The sequence below is a fragment of the Chionomys nivalis genome, chromosome 1, assembly GCF_950005125.1.
Source record: "Chionomys nivalis chromosome 1, mChiNiv1.1, whole genome shotgun sequence".
Lineage (NCBI taxonomy): Eukaryota > Metazoa > Chordata > Mammalia > Rodentia > Cricetidae > Chionomys > Chionomys nivalis.
In genome coordinates this window covers 30,024,650-30,038,643 of record NC_080086.1, presented here as the reverse complement: position 1 = coordinate 30,038,643, position 13,994 = coordinate 30,024,650, and positions in this window count along the sequence as shown.

The window sequence follows — 13,994 nt, the reverse complement described above, 5'->3', positions numbered from 1 at the left end:
AAAATGAAGAAAGAAAAAAGGAAATGCTATGGTGAGGGCTGGGTTTGTACCTCATTTAGTAGGGGGGGTACCTAGCATGTGAAACCCTGAGTTCAAACTCTGGCTAGAACACAAGCCTTTAACCCCAGTACTCAGAGACAGAGGCAAGTGGACTTCTGAGTTCAAGGTCAGCCTAGTCTACAGAGAGAGTACCAGGACAGCCAGGACTACACAGAGAAACCCTGTCTTGGGAAAAGGAAAAAAGAAAAAGAAAGAAAGAAAAGACTGAACTTGACTAGGCAGTAAGACAGAGGCTTTAAATTTTTTTGGCCAATTTTGCACTACCTTCTAATGGTCCTATGAGCAAAGACAGTATGACTGACTATTTTTCATCAAGGCCTAGCTTTTCTGCTTGATTCTTTCTCATAGCTAATCTGACGCTTCAACCTGTCCTAAAGTTGTTGGAGAAACATAAGACTGCAATATCAAGAAGATTACTGTCTTAAGGTATTCTATTAAATGGAGGCATGTGTAGCTCTCACCCTAGCTCTCTGGGAGCTGAGACAGAACAAGGTAGGGTTTGAGGGCAGCCTGGGCTACACAGGAAGTTCAGCCTGGGCTACACAGGAAGTTCTGGGACAGTATGGGCAAGTTAGCAAGACTTTGCCTAAAAGACAACACAAAAGGCTAAAGCAGGGTGTTTGATCAAAACCAGCCTGAACTGCATAGTGAATTCCAGCCCAACCTGGGCTACAGTGTGAGTGAGATCTTGTCTCAAAAAAAAACCAAAAAATGCTGGATGGTGGAGGCGCATGCCTTTAATCCAAACACTTGAGAGGCAGGCAGATCTCTGTGGGTTGAAAGCCAGCCTGGTCTATAGGGTGAGTTCCAGGACCACGACCAGGGCTACACAGAGAAACCCTATCTGGTGGGAGTGGGGGGGTGGGAGGGGTGGACAGGGACACGACAGAAAATATAATGTATCAAAAGACAGAGGTTGCACCGGGTGGTGGCGGCGGGCGCACGCCTTTAATCCCAGCACTTGGGAGGCAGAGGCAGGCGGATCTCTGTGAGTTCGAGGCCAGCCTGGTCTACAAGAGCTAGTTCCAGGACAGGCTCCAAAACCACAGAGAAACCCTGTCTCGGAAAAAAAAAAAAAAAAAAAAGACAGAGGTTGCTTAATGTATTACACTCTTCCAAAAGCACAAAGCCTGAAAGTCAAAGTACCAGTGCATCCCACACTAGGCACTGTAAGAACAACAGTTTCAGGACCTCCCAAGGACTCATGTAGAGTGGATTTAGAGCTAGCCCAAGGAGTCAGGCAGGATAGCCTTAGACCTGGCCCCTTGAGGTGAGAAAGAGCTTAATCCTGCATGCAGGGTCAGGATTTACCCCCATGTGTCTGTCAACCCATGGCACTGCTGGGCGGTGTATGGACAAGTGAAGCAGGAGCTGTGAGGTGTCCCTTACCTCAGTCTCCATGTTCTGAGAGTAGAACACAAGGACTATGCCCAAGTAAAGTGGGTTACTGCAGCAGTAGCTGGACTAGGAGTGAACTGATTAACTAAAGGGAGCCATGTCTGCTGAAAGTCATTCTAGAAGGAAGATTAAGACTGAGTGGTTGGGGGTATCTTCAGTGATGGAGACTTACCTAACATGCACAAGGCCCGGAGTTCAATCCCTAGCCCTACAGAAAGAAGATGACAATAAAGAAGAAGGAGAGAAGGAATAGGAGGAGGTGGTGGCAGAAGAAAAAAGAATTAGAAGACCAGTATGGTGGCCCACACCAACTGCCGTAAACTCACTGGATGACAAAGTGAGTTTAAGGCCAGAGTGAGCTATATAGCAAGACCCTGTCTCAAAAACCCAGAAAGGGGGAGGGGGAAAAAAGGAGAAAGGGGAGGAGGAGGAGAACTCTGTGAGTTCAAGGTCAGGCTGATCTACAGAGCAAGTTCCAGGACAGGCTCCAAATCTACATTTGAAAAATCCAAAACCAAAAATAAAAAAAAAAAACAAAACTCGGAGGCAGTGGCAGGCGGATCTCTGTGAGTTTGAGGCCAGCCTGGTCTAGAAGAGCTAGTTCCAGGACAGGAACGAAAAAAGCTACGGAGAAACCCTGTCTTGGAAAAAAAACAAAAAAAACAAAACAAACAAAAAAAAAAAAAACCATAATGAGAAGGTTGAGAAATGTCTCGCTTTGTAGGCTGAAACTCTTTTGTTTCCTGACTGTTCAGATCCAAATAATCACACAGAAACCATATTAATTACAACAATGCTTGGCCGATAGCTTAGGCATATTCCTGGCTAACCCTTATATTTTAAATTAACCCATTTCTATTAATCTGTGTATTGCCACAAGGCTGTGGCCTACCAATAAGGTTCTGGCAGGCGGCTGGCGTCTTTCTCCTTCAGGAGCTACATGGCATCTCTTTGATTTTGCTTACTCTCTCTCTACATCTCTGTCCAGATTTTCTGCCTGGCTTTACTCTGTTAAGCCATTGGCCGAAAACAGCTTCTTTATTAACTGATGGCAATAAGACACATTCACAGCATACAGAGGGGAATCCACATCATTGCTTGGTAAAGTGCTTGCCTTCAAGTCAAGTGCAAAGATGAGTTAGATCTTTAGAACTCACGAAAAAAAATGCCAGGCCAGTGAGTTTGTAATCCCAGCACTGGGGAGGTGGAGACAGGAGGATCCTGGGCTTGTGTACCAAACAGTCTATCCAAATAGATGAGCTCCAGGCCAGTGAGAAACTTTGTCTAAAAAATGATAGATGTTGCTGGGCACAAGCCTTTAATTCCAGCACTAGAGAGGCAGAGGCAAGCGGATATTTGTGAGTTTGATGCCAGCCTGGTTTACAGAGGGAGGCCCTTGATAGGCACCAAAGCTACGCAGAGAAACCCTATCTCGAGAAAAAAAAAAAGGTAGACGTCATTCATAATGGCACCTTAGGTTGTCCCCTGGCTTTCACACATACTTGTGCACACACACACAAACACACATGAACATGCACATATTAAAAAAAAACATATTGCGGTACTAGAGAGATAGATTATTGGTTAAGAGAACTTGCTGTTCTTGCAGAAGACCCGTATTCAATTCCCAGCAACCATCTATAACTGCAAGTACCAGGGCACCTTACGGCCTTTTCTAACTGCAGTATATATACATACGTGCCAGTAAACACTGATGCACATAAAAATAAAAATTAAAACACCTTTTAAAAAATTTAAAAGGGGCTGGAGAGATGACAGAGCAGTTAAGAGCACTTGTTGATCTTGCAGAGCAACCGGGTTCTATTCCAAGCACCCACAAGATAGCTCACAGCTATCTATGACTCTAGTTCCAGGGGAGCTGAAGCCCTCTTCTGATTTTCATAGCACCAGGCAACATATGTGGTGTACATATCTCCACTTGGGCAAAACATTCATACACATAAAAAAATGAATTAAAATTTTAAACACCAGATACTACTTCACAGCTATTAGGATAATAATTACCAAAACAAATAAACAAACTGGAGCCTGTGTGTATTGCTAGTGGAGATGTAAAATGATACAGTTATAGAAAATAGTTCGCAGTGTCACAAAACAGTAAACAATTATCATATGATCTAACAACTTCACTCCTCTATGTGTACTCCAGAGAATTGAAAAGACTCAAACAGATTATCTGTACACTAATGTTTACAGGAAATTATTCATGACAGCCAAATTCTGGGAACAATACAAGTGCCTATCAATACATGAATGAATAAACAAAATGTGACATATGGTATATGCACACAATGGAATATTGTTCAACCTCAGAAAGGGATAAACTCTGATGCATGCTGCAGCACGAAAGAATTTTGAAACCATGTTAAACAAAACAAGCCAGGCACAAGGGACAGATTCTTCTTATCTGAGGTAGAAAAGGCAAATTTAGAGAGACAGAAAGGGAATTATGGGTTACCTAGGACTGGTGTATTACTGTTTAATGGGCATCAAGCTTTTATTTTGAGTCATGAGAAAGAATATTGGTAATGATTATGTGACATTGTTGAATATACTTAATGGCACTAAGCATATGTTCTAAAATGAGTAAAATGGTAAACTATATATATAATTATAATTTTTTTGGTTTTTCGAGACAGGGTTTCTCTGTGTATCTCTGGCTATCCTGGAACTCACTCTGTAGATTCTGTAGACCAAGCTGGTCTTAAACTCAAAGAGATCCACCTACCACTGCCTCCCTGAGTGCTGGAATTAAAGGTGTGCCTCACCACCACCCGGCTTATAATATACATTTTATATATACATTTTTTCCCTACAGCCAGAAAAGAATACTGAATCAAAAGTTTAAGAGAAGACAAGGATGGGAGAGTTTCAAACAGACTCCTTCAGCAGCATCCAGGTCAACCTACTCCGAGGTATTAAAGTTGTGAGACTCTTTTGAGGGGCCTCTGAACATAAGGATGGGTTAGCTGAATTTATAAGGGACACAGGAAGCTGTGCATCAAATGGAGCAACTCTAGCTACAGTGCGTAGTCGTGGTAATGCTTTGAGAAAAGTAGTTTCAGGTTGGGAATTGGCTGGGTTTTTCTGAAATTGAGCCCCTACAAGGCTTAGCTTTCCTCTTGGCTTGTTTATTTGGCTCGTCTTTCAGTGTCTGAGCCAGAGCCAAAGCCAGAGCATCACCAGGGATTCAAGAGAGACTTGGATCCCCTGTCACAGTGTCCCCTCAACTTCTGTCTCAGGTTGCCAGTCTTCAGATTGACACTTGCCTCTTATGCCTGCTGTCATCTGCACTTCTAAAACTCTTTGAGCCTGCCCAAGCATTTTTCTCCAGCTGCTGACAGGGGGAGGGGGGGTTCGAGAAGTGTTTTTCTGGTTCTTCCTGCTTAGCACCTGCTTTTGTAATTACCCTCTTAGAGCCACAACAAATGCTTTTTCCTTCCCGTTTCCCCAGGCAGAGAGCGTGACCAGCTCCAGTTGGTGAAGAAGTCTAGCGCTTTCTCCATCCCTACCCCGCCTCCATGCCTTCTGATTGCCTTTGCCAGCCACAACAGTACCCGGCTCCTCAGCCACCCGTGAGCATCACAGGCAACAGGCACAGTTACACTTAGAGTCTTCTTAGCCTGGGGTGGCACATACCTTTTAATCCCAGCATTTGGGAGGCAGAGGCAGGTAGATCTCTGAGTTTGAGGCCAGCCTGGTCTACAGAGCAAATTCTGCTAAATGGAGAAATCCTGTATTAACAACCCTAAATTTTCTAGGTTTAATCTCCCTCTGGTCACATATTTTAGGGGAAGACTGACTTCTTTCATCCCTAGACTTGCACTGTGTAGGAGCTCAGATCCACAATGATTTTCAGAGAATTCTGTGTATAGAGCCAAGCTTGAGAACTGTTATTAGGTATTCTGGAAGTTTTTGAGAGATTTTGCTTTGTAATAAAATCCATATTGAATGAAATGTACCATGGTATAAAGTCCAGTGGTAGAGTGTATGCTAAACCTACATAAGGTTCAGTTCCCTAGGACACCCTAAAAACTGCCACTCTCTGTGTGTCTGTGTGGACCAAAAGTTGATATGAGATGTTTTCTTCCCACTTTATTTATTTAGGTTTTTTAAGACAGTGCTTCTCTGTATAACCCTAGCTTTTCTAGAACTTGCTCTGTAGAGCAAAACTGGCCTCGAAATCACAGAGATCTGCCTACCTCTGCCTTCCGAGTGCTGGGATTAAAGGCGTTCACCATCACCGCCTGACCGCTTTGTTTTTGAAGACGGAGTGTCTTGATGAACCTGGAGCTCAAGGCCTTCGAAACCCAGGAGTCTGGTTATTTTTGTCTCCAGCCCCTGAAGCTGGGGCTATCTGCGTGTGTCACTCTACCTAGCTTATTGCTATACAGTTGTGGGAATTGAACTTAGTCTCGTACTTATGTGGCAAGCAAGAGAGTCACCTCCCCAATCCTTTTAATAATTAAAAAATTACACGCAGGTGGTGGTGGCAAACGTCTTTAATCCCAGCACATCAGAAGCTGGATGATCTTGAGTTCAAGGCCAGCCTGGTCTACAGAGTGAATCCCAGGATAGTCAGGGCTACACAGAGAAACCCTGTCTTGAAAAACAAAACAAAACAACAACAACAAAAAATCAGTCAGGCATCAAAATGCAGACCTTTAATCCCAGCACTTGGGAGGCAGAGGCAGGCAGATTCTCTGTAAATTCAAGTTCAGCATGTGGTTTGTTTTCAGAAGGGCATGATTTCAGATTAAGGAGCTGTCTGTAGCCAACACTATCCTTAAGTACAACAATTATACTCCCAGCAACTGGGGCTACAAGCTCACACTTGAAGGGAGATCTAGGTGGTGCATTACCATGTCCACAGCAGTTTCTGTGAGAGCCTGCCAACGGAAGTGTTGGCAATGCAGATCATAGACCATGGGCTCGAGACACAGTGTGGCAGTGTGGGGTGCAGCACTTACTATCAGTACGAAGGGGATGATGGTCTTAGCAGGCAGGTTGCTGAATTTGAAACCCTCTGTTCTGCTCCTTCCAAGTTTGGTCCTCTTAGCCAAATCACTTGAACTTTCCTGTACTTCCATTCTACGCTATACAGAACATGCTAGAGTCTATCTCATAAGATTGTTATGAGAATCTGATGAATTAATTAGACTTGCAACCATTAGTCAGTATAATCCTAGCTTTCCTGGAACTTGTTCGGTTGATCAGGCTGGCCTCGAGCTTGCAGAGGTCTGTCCACATGGCAACGACTGTAAAGATAAACACACCCTGTTTCCGGAAGTATCTGACTAAAGATAATGAATACTTTTAGAATTCATAGAAGCCTTGGGAAACCCAAGGACGCTGAGGTGTTCCAAAAACTATGGGCAAAATGAACACTGAAAATGAGCAAGCACCTGAGTGTGGTAACAACTGCACCCCTACTCCCAGCACCTGGCAAGGGGAGGCAGGAGTGATTTTGAGTTTAAGCCCAGCATCAGCTACAGAATGAGCTGGGGGTGGCTTAAAGAAAGAAATAACCGCTCCAAAAAAAAAGAAAGAAAGAAAAGGAGAAGGAAGAAAAGAAGCGCTAGAAGATGAGAAATAAAATGCATAGTGAAAATAAAATAAGGAAAAGAGTCCAACTGAATGTTATAAATATTAAAGACAACTTGAGAGCATGGCTGGGAAGTTGGTTCTAAATGAGCATCTTACTCGTATCAAAGTTTGGATTCCTACTCCTGCTCTGTGTTTCCAGCCTCCCCAGAGTGTATCACCTCCCCTCTACTCACTACTCAAGCCCAACTTGATGTGGCTCTTAGGAGCTCATGGTAGGCCCATTTCAAATGCCAACACAGTGTCTTCTATTAATAAACGTGACTGTTGCCACAAAGCAGCTGAAGCATGAGACCAGACAAGATCAATATGCAACAATAATGCTGACTGTTGAGCATGAGCTGCAAGAAAGAGGAGATTGCAGCCCCACAGCACAGGATACACAAACCTGTTTTCCTGGCTCTCTTCCACAGTGGTGTCCTGGAAGATGATGGTAGCTGGCTGGGGCGGAGGAGAGCTGTCAAAGACATTTTAGGAACCAGTCCTCGGTCTGTGACAACCTGAAGGTCTGTTCAAGTATTCAAAACTCATGTTTTGTGTCTTGGGCTTTTTGTTTCTTTGTTTGTTTTGGTTTTGGGCTTTTTTTAATTTTTTTTTTTTTTTGAGACAAGGTTTCTCTGTGTAACAACTGGCTCTCCTGGAAATATCTCTGTAGCCCAGGCTGGCCTCAAACTCACAGAGATCCACCTACCTCTGCCTCCCATGTGCTGGAATTAAAGGTGTGCACCACCACCACCCTGCTCAGATTCATTTTTTAAAAAAACAAAATATCAATACCCAATACTCACATGGTGGAAGGATAGAACTGATTCCCACCAGTGTCTCTGTCCTCCACACACACCTGTGGCAAGCTCATCACTCCCTTCCACACACACACAGAAATAAATAAAATGTAGTAACAATTTAATTAAATTAAAGTCTAAAAAGAAAAAAATATCTTCAAGGATGGCTGAGATATTTCAACAGATTGCTGTCTCTAATAATCTTGTATACTCTGGCATATGAGAAGGCTAGAAAAATAACAAGGTTTTGTACATCTATGATCATTTACATTTGTCAGTTTTATGTTTCTCCATTTATGTTTTAGTTTTTTAAATGTTTTTACATTTAGCCATGATGGAGGAAGGTCATTGGTTAAATAATAAAGAAACTGCTTGGCCCTCATAGGTTAGAACATAGGTGGGTGGAGTAAACAGAACAGAATGCTGGGAGGAAGAGGAAGTGAGCTCAGACGCCATGCTCCCCTCTCCCGGGCAGACTCGATAGCTCTCCTCTCTGGGGCAGACACGATGAAGCAAGCCGCCAGGTCAGACATGCTGAATGTTTCCCGGTAAGACTGGTGCTACACAGATTATTAGAGATGGGTTGATCGGGATATGAGAATTAGCCAGTAAGGGCTAGAGCTAATGGACCAAGCAGTGTTTAAAAGAATACAGTTTCCATGTAATTATTTCGGGTATAAAGCTAGCCATGCAGGCGGCCAGGAGCCGGGCAGGACGAAAAGCAGGCCCGCAGCTCCACACAACAGAATATTCTGTAGTGGGAGCTGTGGGCTGCGTCCCTGCTGCCCCAGCTCCTGGGCAACCTGGCTAGCTTATGCCCCAAAATAACGACACACAAACTGTATTCTTTTAAACACTGCTTGGCCCATTAACTCTAGCCCTTACTGGCTAATTCTCATATCCCGATCAACCCATCTCTAATAATCTGTGTAGCACCAGTCTTACCGGGAAACATTCAGCAAGTCTGACCTGGCGGCTTGCTTCATCGTGTCTGCCTCTGAGAGGAGCTGCCCTGCATCTGCCCGGGAGAGGGGAGCATGGCGTCTGAGCTCACTTCCTCTTCCTCCCAGCATTCTGTTCTGTTTACTCCACCCACCTATGTTCTAACCTATGAGGGCCAAGCAGTTTCTTTATTATTTAACCAATGACCTTCCTCCATCATAGCCATTGATTTGGTATAAACATGCCACATGTTCACATGCATATGAATGGCAAAGAGCAACTTACTGGAGCCAATCATCAGGCTTGGTAGCCATTGTCTTTACTCTGTGAGCCATCTTGTTGGTCCCCTTCTTCTCTTATTTCTCTTTATTGTGATGTGTGTTCTGCACCTTTCTCCCTCAGAATCCTTACAGTATGTTGAGTCTCTCTCTCTTTTTTTTATAGTAGTTATGTTTTATAAGGTTACTGTTACTACGTAAAGAGAATTAGGTTTCTTTTTTTTTTTTTTATCTTTATTTATTTATTTTATGTGCATTGGTGATTTGCCATGGGTGTTGGGTCCCCTGGAACTGGAATTACAGACAATTGTGAGCTGCCATGTGGTTGCTGGGAATTGAACTCAGGACCTCTGGAAGAGCAGTTAGTGCTCTTAACCGCTGAGCCATCTCTCCAGCCCCCGAGAATTAGGTTTCTGTGGACCTTCTCTGCTCACAGCATTTTTTATCAATTAGCTATATGCATTTCTATTTAAATACATTTTACTTAATATATGCTGTAGGGTTTTTTGTTTTTGTTTTGTTTTGTTTGTTTGTTTGTTTGTTTGAGACACGGTTTCTCTTTGTAACAGCCCTGGCTGTCTTGAAATTCACTTTTTAGACCAGTCTGGCCTTAAACTCACTGAGATTCACCTGTCTCTGCCTCCCACGTGCTGGGATTAAAGGCATGCGCCATCGCCACCCAGCCTGCTGTTGATTTTTTAGCAAGGGTTTATGGCACTACAACTCATGTCTAAATGAACTTTGTTTAATACTTGTTTTCTCTGTTAGGAATGTAACATTCTTGTTGCTTTTAAAGATGTTAGACCTGGGGCTTAAGAGATGACTCAATGGTTAAGAACACTGGCTGCTCTTGTAGAGGACCCAGGTTCGGTTCCTAGCATCTACATGGTAGTTTACAACCATGTAAACTACCTGTAATTCCCACTGTAGGGAATTTAATGTCCTCTTCTGACCTCCAAGAGTATCTGCATATACAGACAAGCAGGCATGTTGGGTGATAGTTTGGTTGTGTTTTGACAAATAAAGCTTGCTTGGAGTCACAGCACCTTGAATGACATTCCTCTCTCCACACAGTTAATCATATTCTTTCCTGTCTCCACATCCCTAGTGCTAGGATTAAAGGTGTGAGCCACCACCACTTGACTCTTTCTCTTTTAGACTGGTTCAATCCCATGTAGTCCAGGGTGGCCTTGAACTCACAGAGATTCTCTGTCTCCCAAGTGCTGTGATTAAAAGTGTGTGCCACTACAGCCTGGCCTCTATGACTGATTAGTGACTAGCTCTGCACTCTGATCTTCAGGCAAGCTTTATTTGTTAAAGCACAAACAAAATATCATTACAATGCATTTATTAGAAGTTATGGTCATCATGGGGATACCTGTACAAATTAAGACTGACAATGCTCTAGTATATATCTCTAGTAAAATGAAAGAGTTTTTTGCATATTACAATATAAAGCATATTAGAGGTATACCACACAGTCCTATAAGGCAAGCAGTTATAGAAAGACCTAATTGAACTAAAAAGATATACTCAATAAACAGGAAGGGGTAATAAAGACCCCCCAGAGACATAGTGTACAATGCTTTATTAAATTTAAATTTGCTAAATACTAATGAGAAAGGAATGACAGCTACAGAGAGACATTGTAAATATAAATAGAAAAAACTGCTGAATTAAATCAGCTTGTATACTTTAAAGATGTATTGACCTCAGAATGGAAATCAGGATTTGTGTTATGTTGGGGAAGAGGTTTTGCTTTTGTTTCCACAGGAGAGGAAAAACTATGGATACTACCAAAATTGATAAAGATTGGATTCGAACAAGAAAAACCTCTTGATTAGAAGGGGCAATAGTTTACCAAACAGTGCGACCATTCAATCTAAGCTAACTTATAAGACTAACAAATACTTTTCATTTGATCAGATATAATGTTAAAAGGGAAACTCCCCAAAGTTAGGGTTGGTGAAGGGTTTGTTTTTGTCTTTGCAGGAGAATGAATGCATCCAACTAAGGATTCTGACAATCACTGGACACATGAGATGTATGAAGAGAAAGGACAAATCATCCAGAGAAAATGTCCCAAGAAAAAGAGTAAATTGGCCTATTGGTATATCACATTTCCAATAGTATAAAATTTCATAACTCTTCCCAAATGTTTGTTTCTGATGTTCTCTACAGACATATGATGAAAACTGTCTTTTTGTCATCTCATTTCAATTAAAAATTAAAGCTGACTTTGGAGTTGGAACATAACTCCTCTAAATCCAAGTTTGCGTGTTAAAGGAAAATCTAAAATCTATGTCTCATGCCAGAAGAGCCACTTGATATGGGGCAGAAGTAAAACCAAAATTAAGGGACTCTTTTATTGCCACTAATCTCATAATTCTTTGGCTTTATTTTGACTCTTCAAAACTTTTCTTAAGGCGTAAATATTATCTCAAAATTTATAAAATTAATATATATTTTTTTAAACTTTCTCTCACCATATTAATGGTCATATAGAGTACTAATAAATTCTAGAAAAAGGCTTCATCTAGCTTTTTGAACATGATTTCAAGTTTGAGTCTCTATCAGATAACTAGGAATTAAGTTTTTGTACTCTAGATGCACATAACAAATTATGGTCCTTTAACCTCTTCAAGATCTGCTGCATATGACATTTAAAATGCTTAAGTTTTCTGCAGTGAACCATGACCATGCCTAAAAGCGACCTTTAAAGGTCACTTTAAATGAAGATGGGGTCCCACAATGAAGATTACACCTAAATTATGGTAACACCACTAAACTGACAAACACCACCCCCAAATCGGCTTTGGATTACAAACTGCTCAGGACAATTTCAAGGTGGCCAGCTGAGATGACCCAGCCTCACAGACCACTCTAGGACTTGAGATGAGCCCTGCACATTCCCACTACAAAGAAACTGGACAACAGATGGTACAGTTAGCTTTCCCAGGACTTGACAATTAACCTAATTTTTTTCAGGGCTCCCTAAAGTTACCATCATCCCCAGATAACAGGAAGTAATTTAAGAAAATGATACCCACATTCCCAAGAGGTAGGGTGGCAGTTTTTGGTCATTCAGTGGGTTATGGTATTTGTCATTGTTTAGGAGGGTTCGTTATAAGTTGTCATTGGTAATGGTCAGGAAAAAAGCTGAACAAAGGAGATTAGATTCAGGGATCTTTTTCTGAAAAGAGAAAGAGGGGATATAGAAACGATAGAATAAAAGGGTAGGTTATTGAATCTAATTTCAAAAAAAAAAACCTACTAGTCTGGATTTTTATTCTTGTTTAAGATCTTTTTGAATATTGATACAAATTTAAGGTTATGTTTGTTAGAACCTACTGTACATATGTTTCGACTCTTGTTCAAGTTATTGTACCTATATAGCTCATTTAGCCATGTAATGTAAATTTCTAGTCCTTGAAAATTTTATAACAAACTATTTAAGATAATAAGGAAATGCAGGTTAATAGTGAGTCACCTAGTATAACCAAACTTGTAGCCTTCTTAGGTATGTTTTCAAGGTCTAACAGATATATTCTAAATAGACAAGGAGTCTTCAAACACTTCAGAGATCTACATAATATGGCATTTAAGATGTTTTAATAACATAAGGTTTTTTTTCTTTTTTTTTTTTTTAATGACAATGAGACATATCTGATCCTGGCAGCACCAATCTACTTTGGAGAAGATAATGGGCATCAAAGAGATTCTACGTGGAGTTTACTTTCTTTGTGACAAAAGTAAGCCACTGGGCAAGAAACTATTGTTGCCTTGACTGCTAACAGTGTGCTGTTCAAATTGGACAGGGAGGACACAAAAGAAAGTGCCAAACTTTGCAAACAAGGTGGAACAGTCCTTCAAACATCCTACCTCACAGAAAAGCCTATTCTGGGCCTGCAAGCCGAGGATAAATGCCCCAACATTGCAGAGGAACTGTGGGCTAATGTCCAGGCAGCCCGCTCTTTCTATCATTTTTTAGTTTTGGAAGTTGTTGGTTCTGCATTTCCTTTTCTTTCTTTTCTTTTTTTTTTTTTTTGTGTGTATGTATATGTGTTTACTCAGGTAATAGTAAATCTTTCTCGGGTCGCCAACGGAGTTGAAGTCTAGATAATTATAGTTTTCCTTGTAAACAAATTCAGAAAAGAAACTCAGAAGAGAAGTATAAAGCGTAAGGTTGAGAGACATAACGGTAATTTTGGGTTGGTGACACAGGTTAGGATATTAAGTGTTTAGGTACAAATCTTTGTATTCACCAAGATAGGATAGATAATGGAGTATTTTCTCTGAATTTGCCAAATGCAAATGGACTAGACATTGTTAATGTAATTCTTGCCTGTATATATTTATATGTGGTTATTGTACTTATTGTATATAGTTTTACTATGTTAGTTAAAACTTTCCCTTTTTATTTAGACAAAGTGGGGAAATGTTGTGTGGTATTTTGATTATTTCTGGCAAATAAAGCTTCCTTGTGGTCAAATAGTGGAGGCAGCCACTAGCTGACCAAAATTAACCATAGAGATTTGGAGAACTGTAGGTAGATAGGAGGCAGGATTACTAGTAAGGTGAGCTGAGAGAGGATCTTGGTCCTTTTGCAGGAAAGAACTAAGGAGGTAGGAGGCAACTGGTGGCTGTTCCCTGCTTCTCTGATCTTTCAGGCTCTTACCTGGATATCTGACTCCTGATTTGTTATTGATAAAGAATAATTAGTTAAGGCTTCACAGGCACACATACATACACATAAATAAAGACAAATAAATAAATCATTTAAAAATAAAATTAAAATGTTAGATATCACTTCTGAGACTTTTTTTTTTTTTTTTGATTATTAGGGATGGTATCAAGGGTCTTCTGTTCCCAGAGTTTTGGGGTCAAACTCTGGGCTCTGGTAATCCTG